Raw genomic sequence first — 14,544 nt, forward strand, 5'->3', positions numbered from 1 at the left:
GAAAAACAAACTATTGTGTGTTTTAGACCTTACATGGAAATGTGAATCTTCACTTTCAAAAAAGTAGGTCAATGGCCTATTTTTGAATTAATGGCCATTGAATATTTTTGGAAATTTAAGAAAAATTCCAAAAAATTTATACTATGATTGAGATTTTCTTAATTGTGAAAATAAAATTAATTGATAAACTCTTTAACAAATGAAATACAGTTTATGAAATTCAGCGACGTTAAATACATGTAGATACAAAGCATTAAATTTTAATTCACATTTTTATAGATTTCCTCTATCAGTTTTCAAATCCCTACCAATTTTAAATTTAATATAACAAAAAACTGAATGATGAAAATGCTAAAACGTTCATAGTATATTGACCTTTCTCTGCTGGCATAAACTTAATATGAGGTCAATGATCAAAATTTTTAAGATATGGTGTCTTTTATCATTTTTAAGGAAGGAGTCCTCTCGTTATCAAACATACTTCTTATCATAAGAAATTGATGTAATTTTGTCACAGTCAAACGGATCATATTACCAAATGATTCTATTAATTTAATCAAATTTGACCATTTTGTTTTCGCATAAAGGTCAGGTCAAGGTCACTACCTTTTACATCAACGTAAAGGATGATAAAAATAAGTGCAGGTCTTTGTAGTTCTGTAGACATTTATTTAAGATTTGAAGATTCTATTCTTCTATGAAATGATAGAATATCAGAATGTCTATCAGCTTATACTACTAAATTGGAATAAATTGTAATGGTTAAAATTATACGTGGTATTTGCGCGAATCGCGTACCGTATATTTTACCTGTGTTTATTCTATTTATAGAGTTTCTGTTCAGCGCAAATTCTTTTTTTAGAGATTACGTTTCTTTAAACTTATTAAAAATATCTTTTGAACATTTATCTAGTTGTTTTCGATTCTATTATGATAATCAGCAAAGTGAGACTAATTTGTGAAATTATTTATTTACTTATTATAATATTTGAGATTTAAACTAGTCTAACAAGTTTATACGGAGTCTCACTTCGCTGACGCCCTTGAGAGTGTTCAGGTGTGAAACGGGTGAAACGTGTGAGTGATACTAGTACCTTACATTATTTACGTCATACCTGTTGCAAGTGAGTGCGCTAGTCTACTAATTGACTGTGTGTGGCACCGCCGCCATATATTGGAGTAGCTCATTGCCAATAAATTTAATATCTAATTGAAATAAAGAACTTGAACAGAATAAGCGATTTTATTCTATTACAAAATGGCGTCGTGGACAGGATTTCAAACATTTTAATTGGCAATGAGTTACGGTTAGGGTCCATACACTGTGAAGACGCTCAACGTTGTGATCTGATGTGGCTGTGGCAATTTTGGCTGAAGACCCTGTTATTGTGTCGACAATACTTCGATGATCATCATAGACTAACGGTCAACTGATATCAAGAACTACGTACAAACACCGTTCTCAACGCAACGATACATTGTCAAGGACCTTGGACATTCCATCCTCATTACAGTGCGCGTGTTCCAATCAACAATCAACGCCCATTGAGGTGATAAACAACAATTGCACCTATTATTAACTGTAAACTCACTTATAACATTGTTTTTTTGTGCATTGATTTGTATTTGAAAATGCCTACTAAAAACGAAATCAAAGAATTATTTGACCGTGAAAGAGAAAAGTCTGACCAGTTAGAAAGTGAGGTATTATTACTACATCGAAGGTTAAAGAAAGCAGAGCATGAATTAAGTTTGAAAGATGAAGAAATGAAACAAAAGACTGATTCAAATCCAAATAAAACCGTGTTTGTTGCGAGAGAGAAGAAGATTGCAAGGTTGTGTGGGAGACCTGTGAAAGAGAGTGACCCTGATGTAGCAGAATGGCTTGATGATGCTAGGCAACATTTGAAAGTTATCAATGACAATGATGCTAGGATAGATTTTTTTAATGGATAACTTAGGTGGTCAAGCTAAAGATGAAATAAGGTTGAGACCAAGACTAGAGAGAGATACAGCAGAGAAAATCTTAGAAATCATTAAGAGTGTTTTTGCAAGTACAGAAACTCTCGGAGCGCTGCAACAACAATTCTATCAACGAGATCAAAAACACGGCGAGTCGCTGCAAAATTATTCGTTAGCCTTAATGAAACTTCTTGATAAGATCGTGGCAAAAGATGAAAACGCGGTTACCGATTTTGATGAAATGTTGAAAGAACGGTTTGTTGAGGGCATTAGAGATTCATCTCTCCGAAGAGAGATACGACGGTTCTCATTCGAAAAGAAGGCTATGTCATTTGGTGAGTTTAGACAAAAAGTGTTACAATGGTCTGAAGACTATAAAAATGAACCACTTAGCAAATCATTTTCTGCACATGAAATCACTTCACAGGAAAGTGTTAAATCAAAGGTTGTTAAAGATCAGAGTGAAGATCAATTGTCAGAAATTTTAAAAATATTGAAACTTCAGCAAACGCAAATTGATGAAAATCAGAAAGAATTGAAAAAATTGTCTGAAGCCATGAAAACAAGTAAACCACAGTATGAAAATAAGTATTTGCAAGGTAGACAATTTCCAAATGTTAGACAGTCCCATTTAACATGTTTTCGTTGTGGTGGGAAGGGGCATAAAGAGCAAGACTGTAGTACTCAGTTAGACACCAGTAGTTTTTCGCGCAAAGGTAAGTCACAGGGGGCATCGTTCTCTAATCTTCCTTTAAACGAGAAGCGTCTGTTGTAGAGAGTCGCCCAGCGGACGAGAGAGCAGAGACGAAAGACTCAATTGATCAGAGAATCATAGATAGAGCTATAGGACAATGTCCTGTCGTAACGGTACAGATTGAAGGTAAGCCAATTTCGTGTCTAATTGACACTGGTTCACAGGTATCTACAATAACCGAGTCTTACTTTCGAGATCTGTTAAAATCTGAACCCAAATTGATTGACGTAACAAAATGGATGAAAGTGTCTGGCGCCAATCACTTGCCTATACCATACATTGGTTATATTGAGGTAGTGATAGACACTGCGCATGGTTCTGTGCCAAATGTTGGTGTACTGGTTGTCAATGATACCACAGACCAATACGGTAAGCAGAAAAAGTTGCAAGTTCCCGGAGTACTCGGAAGTAATTTCTTCCGTATTTTAAAGGAACAGGTTGAGCAAAATTTATATTCAGTCACTGAACATAACGATCAGTTGTTGAATACGTTGTCGATATTTGAAATGAGTACGTCGATTTCAGGTTCCAAAAAGTTGAGTTTTGTCAAAGTTGCAGGTCAAGATCCTATAAAAATACCAGCCAATTCAATGAAAGTTGTTATAGGTACTACACGTCAGAATTCTAGAAACTTTAGTGGTTTGGAACAAGCAGTTCACGGTAATTATGGCACTCTTCCTAAAAACACCTTATTGATTGATACCTACGCAGATGTAGAGAACGGCAAGATCCCAGTCAGAGTCGTTAACATAGGAGACGAAGATGTTTGGTTGAATCCGAAATCCAGGCTTGGTATACTTCATGATGTAGAGGTTGAGTTTGCTAGCCAGCCGAATTGTCATGCAGAAATAGAGGTAAGGAATCAAGAGATCAATGTGTCTATAGAAAGTATTCAAAAAGGGAAAGATCATGATGTCAAAGCAGTTGTCAGTACAAAGAATGCGATTCAGATTCATGGTGTAGAAGTAGATGTTGGAGAAAATTTATCAGTTGAGGAGAAAGAAAGATTAATTTCAATTCTAAATACTCACCAAGATGTTTTTTCTAAGAACAGTGACGATTTAGGATTTACTGATACTGTCAAACATAAGATTCTTACATCAGATGAAGTCCCTATCAAACTACCACATAGACGCATCCCTCCTAATCAGATCGAGGAAGTGAAGTCGCACATCCAGACTCTCCTGAAGCAAGGCATAATCCGACCAAGCACAAGTCCCTATGGTGCTGCCGTTGTCCTGGTGCGCAAGAAAGACGGAAGTTTACGACTTTGCGTTGACTATCGACGACTCAATCTTAAGACGATAAAAGATGCGTTTCCTATCCCAAGGATTGAAGAAGCATTGGATGCACTTCATGGAGCAAAGTTCTTTTCAACTTTAGATCTGGCACAGGGTTTCTATCAGGTACAGATGGATGAGCATGACTGTCACAAAACAGCTTTTAGAGTTGGTCCTTTGGGTTTGTATGAGTTTGTTCGCATGCCTTTTGGTCTTTGCAATAGTCCAAGTACGTTCCAAAGGTTAATGGAAGCTTGTTTGGGTGACAAGAATTTTGAAATTCTTCTTTTGTACCTCGATGATATTCTCATTTTTTCTCAGTCTTTCGATGAACATTTAGAACGGCTTGCATTTGTGTTTGACAGGTTAAGAGCTCACAATCTAAAAATCAAACCGTCAAAGTGTCATTTTTTTCACAAGGAGGTGAATTATTTAGGTCATGTTGTCAGTGAAGATGGTGTCAAAGTTAACCCTGATAAAATTGCTGTTATTAAAGACTGGAAAACACCTCAGACAGAAAAAGATCTTCGTTCATTTTTAGGGTTAGCCGGGTACTATCGGAAATTTATTAAGGGGTTTAGTCAGATTGCTGCTCCGCTTCATTCTGTTCTAACTAAACAGGAGAAGAAGGTCACAGGTAAGAAAATGGTAACAAAAGAAATTCCGTTCAAACAAAAATGGAATGCAGATTGTGACAATGCATTTGAAAAGCTTAAATCATGTTTAACGAGAACTCCAGTTTTAGGCTTTCCAAACTTCAGCTCTCCATTTATTGTTGAAACTGATGCGAGTTATGATGGATTGGGCGCAGTTCTGAGTCAGCAACAGGAGTCCGGAAAAGTAGTCATCTCTTATGCATCTAGAAGTCTCAGACCAGGTGAGAGAAACATGTCGAATTATAGCTCAATGAAATTAGAGTTACTTGCACTCAAATGGGCGATAACCGAAAAGTTTCGAGACTATTTACTGGGTAGCAGTTTTATTGTATACACAGACAACAACCCTCTTAGCTACCTTAAGACATCAAAATTAGCTGCTAGTGAGTTAAGATGGGCATCTGAGCTGGCACAGTTTAATTTTGATATCAGATATAGATCGGGAAAAGCGAACAAAAATGCAGATAGTCTTAGCAGAATGTACCGCGAAAGTATTTCAGAAGAGATTTTAGCAGATTTCTCACAATCTACTTCTTTAAGGGAAATTATTACAGATTATCAGAGACTTGAAACGGACAAAGATCTTGAAATCATTGAAAGAAAGGAATTAACCCCCATTTTACCAGGATATACAAATGAGGAACTCAGAAAACTTCAAACGGAGGATCCAGATATCAACAGAATTTTCCAATGGTTGGAAACTGGTCACAAACCAACTTCCAGACAAATTTCAAGAGAAAGGAGAGAGGTGAGGAAATTTCTTCGAAAGTTTCATTTGTTTCAACTGAAAAATGGTGTGTTGTACATGACCAGTAAAGGCTTGGACGGTGAGTATTTGCAATTAGCTATACCAGAATGTCTTAGACCACAGATAATGGAGTCTTTGCATGATAGTTCCGGACACCAAGGTCGTGAAAGAACACTGGCACTTATAAAGAAAAGATGCTACTGGCCAGGAATGATAGCGGATGTTGTAAGATGGATTGAAAGATGTGAAAGATGCATGATCGCTAAGACACCGATCCCTACCATCAGACCATCACTAGGTAATTTATTAGCAAAGAGACCTTTAGAGATTTTGGCAATGGATTTTACTCTGTTAGAGAAAACTTCAGATGGGTTTGAAAACGTTTTGGTTCTTACAGACGTGTTTACAAAATACACAATGGCTATTCCTACAAAAAATCAGAGAGCTTCAACAGTTGCTAAACACTTGGTCAATGAATGGTTTCATAAGATTGGTATCCCTAGTCGATTGCACAGTGATCAAGGTAGGAATTTTGAAGGTGAGGTCGTGAAGGAGCTATGTAAAATATATCGTATTAAGAAGTCACGTAGCACGCCATATCATCCTGAGGGAAATTCGCAATGCGAAAGATTTAACAGGACACTGCACGACAGGTTGAGAACTCTCGACGCAGATCAAAAGAGAAAGTGGACAATGTATTTACCAGAACTTGTTTATGTGTATAATGTTACTCCTCATTCTTCTACAGGTTTTTCCCCTTATTATCTCCTTTATGGAAGAGAACCGAAATTACCCGTAGATTTCTTACTAGGTATCAACAATGACAGCGAGTCCTTCGAAGTAGATGAATGGTTACATACACACAGAGAACGCCTTCGATACGCATGGGCTGCTGCTGAGAAAAACACAGAAAAAAGTGCAGAAAAACGACGCGAGTTCCATGAGAGGAAATCTACTCCTTGCTCTATTGATGTCGGAACAAAGGTTCTCTTGAGAAATCATGTACAAGGTAGGAACAAAATACAAGATGTGTGGAAACCAGATCCTTATATCATAACTGAGAAATTGCAAGAAAATGTTTACAAGGTTAAGTCAGCGGATGGGTATGATGATGTAAAAGTTCTACACAGGAACGAGATCTTAGATACTAAGGAAAAAGCCCAAAATGATATTGACCCTTGTGAAGAGCCTGACTCAGACGAGGAGATAAAGACATTCGAAGTTACAGAAATAAAGAATGAAGGAGATAACCCTGATCCAGAATCTCAGGTAAGTTTAGATGAAAACGATAATAAACAAGAGTCGATGCCTCCGGAAGATAATATTGCAGAGAACAAGCAGTCTGATATTTTAGATTCTCCATTGCAATTTACCCCGGGTCAGAGTCCCACTGACAATAATGTTTCTGCTGGACATGGGCAAGAAATACCTCTTAGACGCTCTAATAGGTCAACGGCGGGTAAGCATCCTAACCCTTTCAATTTGCCTAAATCAGTGTTATCCAGAAACATGTCAGTAAATGCAGATTCTTCTAGTTCTGAGTTTCAGGATTTCGGAAATGCTGTAGCAGCATTAGGTGCAAGTCTAAGCGCAAGCTTAAGTCAAACGTTTTCAGAATACTTGCATATGAAAAACAGGTCAAACTCAGATGATTGTACATAGATTTTTTTTTGAATGGGTATCCAGTTTTATATGTTTGTTGATGAGGGCATCAACATAATTGCGCGGGGGAGAGATGTAATGGTTAAAATTATACGTGGTATTTGCGCGAATCGCGTACCGTATATTTTACCTGTGTTTATTCTATTTATAGAGTTTCTGTTCAGCGCAAATTCTTTTTTTAGAGATTATGTTTCTTTAAACTTATTAAAAATATCTTTTGAACATTTATCTAGTTGTTTTCGATTCTATTATGATAATCAGCAAAGTGAGACTAATTTGTGAAATTATTTATTTACTTATTATAATATTTGAGATTTAAACTAGTCTAACAAGTTTATACGGAGTCTCACTTCGCTGACGCCCTTGAGAGTGTTCAGGTGTGAAACGGGTGAAACGTGTGAGTGATACTAGTACCTTACATTATTTACGTCATACCTGTTGCAAGTGAGTGCGCTAGTCTACTAATTGACTGTGTGTGGCACCGCCGCCATATATTGGAGTAGCTCATTGCCAATAAATTTAATATCTAATTGAAATAAAGAACTTGAACAGAATAAGCGATTTTATTCTATTACAAAATATTTATACCAAAATTGATATTGCTTAGCCCGCATTTCCTCTAATTTTCTTAAATTTTGAAGAAATTTTGATTATTTTTTTATGCTTCCAATAACAAAATATTTCTGATTTTTATGTATTATGAAGACTTTATATAAAGATATAAATATACAGAAAAGCTAATATATTGACCATTTAATAAGAGACAAAAACTGATTTTAGTTATTTTTTCTCAAAAATCAATATATAGAATGGGCGCTTTAAAAAGCTTATAAAAATGTAATTAAATAGGCAAATCATATTTTAAAAACATATTTTGAAACCCAAGTATCATATCAATAGTTCACATTAGTGAAAAAATCCAACATTAATGTTATTGTTTTTAAAATGCTAAAACAGACTCATTAATCTGCAGCAATTCTGAATTGCGAAACATGTGATATTTTCCTACGCCAATATTACGCCAAAAATATAGTCCTTGTTAGATTCTAAACATTGATTACTTTATCTGTGCCAAGTTGTATGATAGTAAAAAAGAAAGAAAAATATACCATTTTAATTTCCTTTCACCTTGATTTAATGCACAATTAATCAATTTTACGTTTGACACGTCGAAAACCAGAAAAGACTCCTTCCTTAAGCATTTCTCAATATGTTTTTAGTACGTGCCATACGTTATTTTAACGGAAAAGGGAGATAAAATTTTTAAAAAAATGCAAAATTTCAATAGAAAATTTAGACCGAATTTCCATTGTTCTGCTTAAAGTCAAACTCTGTTTGAGCATAATTCCATAACATAGTAAAATATCGAGTTTTATATCAATAAAAATTTATTTCATAAATACTGTTTGTGTTTAAAACAAATTTCACGCATGACATTGAAGTTTTTAACAATCCGGATTTGAGAACTCAAACCCTCAGTTAACAACGTCCTTAAGATTGTTTTGTAAATTAACGGTTTCAAAAACTATTTTAAACTTATTTCGAAAGTCATAGCATAAAACTGTCCCGTCAAACTGCTCCATGCAATATGTTACTGTTTATACCTTGTGAGAGAGGCTACATGCGACGTGACTTTTAACCATACTTCAAAAATTAAAAACCGCATGATACAGTGGCAATTTTCATCGACAAACAAATACTTGTAATACACGAATACTATGATGACAAGTCAACATATGGTTCATAAAAATGTTACGTGGAGATGATGTGTCGTTTCGAGCCCAGTAAACCTAACTCAACAAGTATTTCAAAAATTCCTGGCGCTTGTCATTAAACACCTTAATTATTAAAGGAATTTTCACAAACTTCTTTAAGTGTTCCGATTTAGATAACACAATTATATCATTCTAATCTTTTCAATTTTAGGAAACGTTCATGCATGGTGGGAATTAGTTTTCAAAGTTGTGACTGGCGGACCATTTGGAGCTTATAATTTATTCATAAATAATGGCACACGCAATATAAACAACTTGGCAGCCCAGCAACTGACGAATCAGGTTTTGGATCATTACAAATCTGATGTCATGGACGATATGCATTCAAACGGCGTCACTAAGGTTATTTATCATTATTATTAATTTCGTTGGAGTTGAATTTAAAAACTCTGACAAATTTCAGGAAATTAATCTTTTTATTCGTTTTTAACTCAAGGGCTGGAAGTAATTATTGATATTTGCTTTGCTATTGAATTTATATTCAGCGTAAAATTTTATTTCTTCATAAAAAACACATAAGGTGAATGAAGACGGTGTTTATAATTTCATAATACCTTCTGGATTTCAGATAAGGGTATCCTACTACTCCGGAGGCGTTGAAGCTCAGTTCTTTGTTTTTGATGCAGTAGGGGCCAACAAAACTGGATGGTTCAGTCGACATCGATTGTTGGAGACCAGCTATGATATCACGGCATTTGGAAATACAACAGGCATTTTTGGAGAGTATTTTAGTCTCGAGGGGTAAAATTACTTTGTAACGTCCCTCACTACAACTAGACTTATACTTTTTAAAACACTACGTCACAAGATGGAAATTTAAATGTTTTGTTAAATATTTGGTCAAACTTCTTATCTACTATTCTATCTATCATAATCAAGTAATTTACTGTATATTTGAGAATATATTTAAAGGTGTAGTGAGCCACCATAAACAGTGTAGAGACGAAATCTGTTGATAATTCATGTAATGCCTGTCATTTAGGAGATAACACATTATAACATCTTTTGGGCAAAAACTTCAGCACAATAAATTTTCTCAATTTTGTATTTGCTGTTATATATCATTACACTTAGGTTTCTGGTATTTTCTTCAGCGATACAGTAAGCTCTAAGACGGTGCATCGACATTTTCACGTTAACCAGGGTTATTACCACTGTTTAAAAGATCAAGGCTGGACGCATGTTGTTGATGGACTAGGGCCTTGTTCATATGAAACACTACCTACAACCGCTGTTTATTACGTTAATACATCATCATATTCGTTGATGCCTGGACGTAAGTGCTTGATAAGGTTTCGTCTGCAGTAAAACTGGACTGAACAATATTTATAATCAAGATCTTCTAAATCCGCATTCAATGTTTATCAACATTATTAATTTCTAGTATGTTTTAAACAACAAAGTGGACTTTTCGAAGATGCAAGATAAAATGTGAGATCGTGTAAGTTAAGATACTAACAATAAAATAAAAGTGATCATCTGACTAGGTTTGTTAAACTTTTTTTTTTCAGTGACTGCTGATTTTATGGCAGTATTTGTAAAAAGAGGCAAGTATATCCTTGACGTGAAACATCAACTCTTTTTTTTTTAGTTCTTAAAATATCAAATTGAATATGACAGTAATAAACTATCAACAAACCTAGGAAATAATATTTTCACTCTTCAACAATTGGAGCCAAAAATAAGAACATGACTGAATTAAAGAACAAGATGCCCACAGGTCTTAACGGTCACCAAAGTAACAAGGCCCATCCACAGGGAATCCCATGATATAAATTGAATCAAATCAAATCAATTTAATGATCAGTTGTACATATGATTATTTAAGCTTCTTAATGGAGTCTAAACATTAGCCCCAAAGGGAAAACAAAAACAAAACAAAACAAAATATAGTTATGGACATCTTCCTGACATTTTGGCACAACTAATCTTAGACTGAAATCAATAGTTTTATTAAATAACTTTAAGATGATAAGAGTACATGACTGACTATCGAAAAGTGCCAGACTCTATTGATGAGAAATAATGTTCAAATAAAATGTTCACTGTTTGCTTTTATATGTTTTTATTAATGATATATCTTCAAATGAGCATATGCTGTTTTTTTCTCCTAAAAATGCAATTTGTAAACAGAATAACTAAAGTGCCTGGAATACACTAGTGTCTCACCCAACCACCATCTCAGGAGGACAGACAGAAATATTTCCCCAAGGGCATTTAAATGAAAAAAAATCTGCATTATTTCTAGTGTAATCACATTTAAAAGAACAGATTTCAGCCTGTGTTCGGCATATTTAAAAAACAAACATTATCTCTTACTCTAACTTACAATTGGTTTCAACACAAGTTCACAAGCTCTCTAGAATTAAATGAACCCAAGCATTACCCGTGGATAATATCAGACTGTTCAAACGATTTTAGATATGTATATCTCCTTACTCCATTCTTATCATAATTAAGCATAAGTGATTTTAGTTAAATAGATTGCATTAAACCAAGACGCTGGAGCATTTACTAAGAGCGAAACATTTGATGTTGTTCACCATGTTTATGATCATAAATTAAAGTACAATGAAATATACAATGTAAGTCTTTACAGGAATTTGCAGATACTCATCATCTTTACTTGGTAATGAATATCTGTTGAACAACGAGACAGAGAAAATTCAGCAGAGGATAAACGAAATCAAAGCGAATTTAACAATACCAGTGAACACTACGTCACAGTATCACCGCAGTAAAACATGCGCAGAAGATGAACGAATGACATCACGTGCCATAGGATTTGTTTTTGGAGTTGGTCTTATTTCTGTCTTGTCTGCTCTGATCTTATTTCCCGATATCCATATATTTATTAACCATGCTTTGAAAGGAGTTTCAAAGAAAACATGTCAAAACAATGTGACAATGTTAAAATGAGTGAATATCTAGATGCAGTTACAGTTGTTTATTGTATTATTGCTGGACGTATTTACTATAGCAAAGTTCATCACGTGCCATAGGATTCGTACTTTTGTGATCGGCTATGACTGAGTACATTTGTTGTGTATGAGAGATCCGGCAAACTTCAGTATTTGTGCACACATTACGCTTTGAACTATTTTGTTAACTATACAGTGACAGCACCATGTAATATTACTTATTAGGTTTGTTACTGACTGTTTAAAGAAATTTGTGGGGTCGGTAAAGTCCATAGAAGGCGAGGCGGAGCCGAGCCTTCTATGGACTTTATCGACACCACAAATTCCTTTAAACAGTCAGTAACAAACCTAATAAGTGTTTTGTTTTGTCGAGGACCGAAAGTTTAATATGTAAACAAACAAAAAATAATATATAACAATTAAATTCATAGATTATTTCTCTCATGATTGAGCGTTTGTGTAAAAAATCAGTTCAAAGAACGTTACGGCCGCCATGTTGCCGTATAAATTGTGACGCTCGTCGTGTAAAGAAATTTATAAGGCAATCACGTGACGCGATTCATCCAATGACGTCGAGACATTCTAGTCTGAGACAAAACAAATATTTAATAAATAGTTTTATAATCAAGGAGCATTATTTTGTTTGTTTTATATAGCGATGTTAACATTTATACAGTTATATGATGATTTAAAAAATGTTTTCCTATTTTTACAAGCAAATGAATTTCGTTTGGAAGTACACTTTGGTGGCAGGAGAAAGTTTTTTGGTCGAGGAAATATGAGGCCGATAGTGCTCATATATGAGATTAAATTTTTCGGTGGATTTTTAAATTTGCTAAAATTGGTTTGCATGCAGGGGCAACATGGTCCCGACTCTTGAAAATTTTTTAACATTGCAGAATAAAACAAGTACAACTTACATATAGCACTATAAAGAATAGCCAGGGACGGTCTCAAAATTTTCTGAAAAATTGCCCTTTTTTTCACATTTTCACGGGTCCAGCACCACGCTCCAGTCCCGAGCAAATGCCATAAACTACCATAGAATTGGTAGCTTAATGTATACCCATGCAAATAATCACCAATTGATGGGAATAGGGGGGGGGGGGGGGGTCAATCACCTTCTTTTCGAATGACATTTTGTGTTCTGAACCCACCCTACTTTTCAAACACAAAACCGAAAGTTAAAATTTTGACCACAGTTTCGCATTTTCATTCCATATTTGATTCAAAGTGCTACCTACGGAAGCCCGTAAGTTCCACATGATATATATAAAGAAAACTACATATATATATAAAGAAAATCGTATATTTATATATATATAAAGAAAATGATATATATATATAATGAATACGATTTATATATAAAGAAAACTGAATATATATAAAGAAAATCGTGTATATATATATATATATATATATATATATATATATATATATATATATATATATATATATATATATATATATATATATATATATATATATATAAAGAAAATCGCGATATATAAGCAAGAGTGATATTTATATAAAGCCAAAAAATTCCACTACGTGACCTTCACCGATTGCAGCCTAATGCTGCATATAATTAACAAACTCCGCCTACAGAGGAGAGAGGCCACAAATGCAATTATCGCTCCATAGGCAGCCGATCAAAAGAGAGGTTAAGAATTTATTTGTACTATAGACAATGTGTTAAAAGAAATTGCATGTAACTCTATTGTAACGAAAATATGTTTTACTGTTTAATATTTATATCCTTATAACCATCGCCTTAAAATTGTTTATAAACTGTTTGAATTACTAATAGATTGATAGGAGTGTCTGGCTACCCAAAGCACAAAAGTTTATTCCAACAAAAATTGTGCATACCTGCGTGGAATAAGTGGAGGGGTCATAAGGTTACGGGTATTTTGGAAAATTCAAAATGATTTGAAGAATCTTAAACATCTTGCAGAATAACATCAAAAACATAAGCGATTACACATCCTTTTTTTCAAATAATTTGGTTTTAAACTCAAAAACCTCCTTTAATTATATAAGTTCATCGAATACTAGTATGTCAGCTAGAGGTGTCACTTTAATTTCGTTTTACAGTTTTCCACATTTTGTAAAATGTCCTCTAACTTATAAATCTATATAAATTTTTGCATGTATAATATCTATGCACTGATAAGAGAGCAAAACGTATATCCATAATTCGGCTGTCATCTGTAAAAAAGATAATACTGTAATTAATAAAATCACGTTTACTTTAAAAAACAATTATTCAATACCAGGTAATGTTTTACAAACTGGGCAGGACTGGTGCAAAGCATGAAAGGCATTCAATATTTCACTCGATCAGAATTAATTAATCATCTGTAATGTGAATAAATCCCTTCAGATTTATTTCGCTCAAAATATTTAAACCCATCTTAACCAAGAACTTCCAAAAAGGGAGGCGGTAGAGAAAATTATGGAGGGGGGACTGGGTGTGTCCATAACCTATTTTTCTGTAGCAAATTTTTAAAATAGGTTGAATTTTCCAAAATACCCGTAACTTTATGACCCCTCCACTTATTCCACGCAGGCATCCACAATTTTTGTTGGAATAAACTTTTGTGCTTTGGGTAGCCAGACACTTTTATCAATCTAATAGTAATTTAAACAGTTTATAAACAACTTTAAGGCGATGGTTATAAGGATATAAATATTAAACAGTGAAACATATTTTCGTTACAATAGAGTTACATGCAATTTCTTTTAACACATTGTCTATAGTACAAATAAATTCTTTACCTCTC

General features: G+C 34.3%; 1 long non-coding RNA gene across 1 annotated transcript; it reads left to right on the forward strand.

Annotated features, from left to right (window-relative positions):
• Positions 1–8,952: 8,952 nt before the first annotated feature.
• LOC105339335 (uncharacterized) lies at positions 8,953–10,561 on the forward strand. Its single transcript, XR_010708843.1, has 3 exons — positions 8,953–9,179; positions 9,406–10,113; positions 10,349–10,561. It is a non-coding gene; the product is annotated as an uncharacterized lncRNA (long non-coding RNA).
• Positions 10,562–14,544: the final 3,983 nt, after the last annotated feature.

Source organism: Magallana gigas, chromosome 8 (genome assembly GCF_963853765.1).
Source record: "Magallana gigas chromosome 8, xbMagGiga1.1, whole genome shotgun sequence".
NCBI lineage: Eukaryota > Metazoa > Mollusca > Bivalvia > Ostreida > Ostreidae > Magallana > Magallana gigas.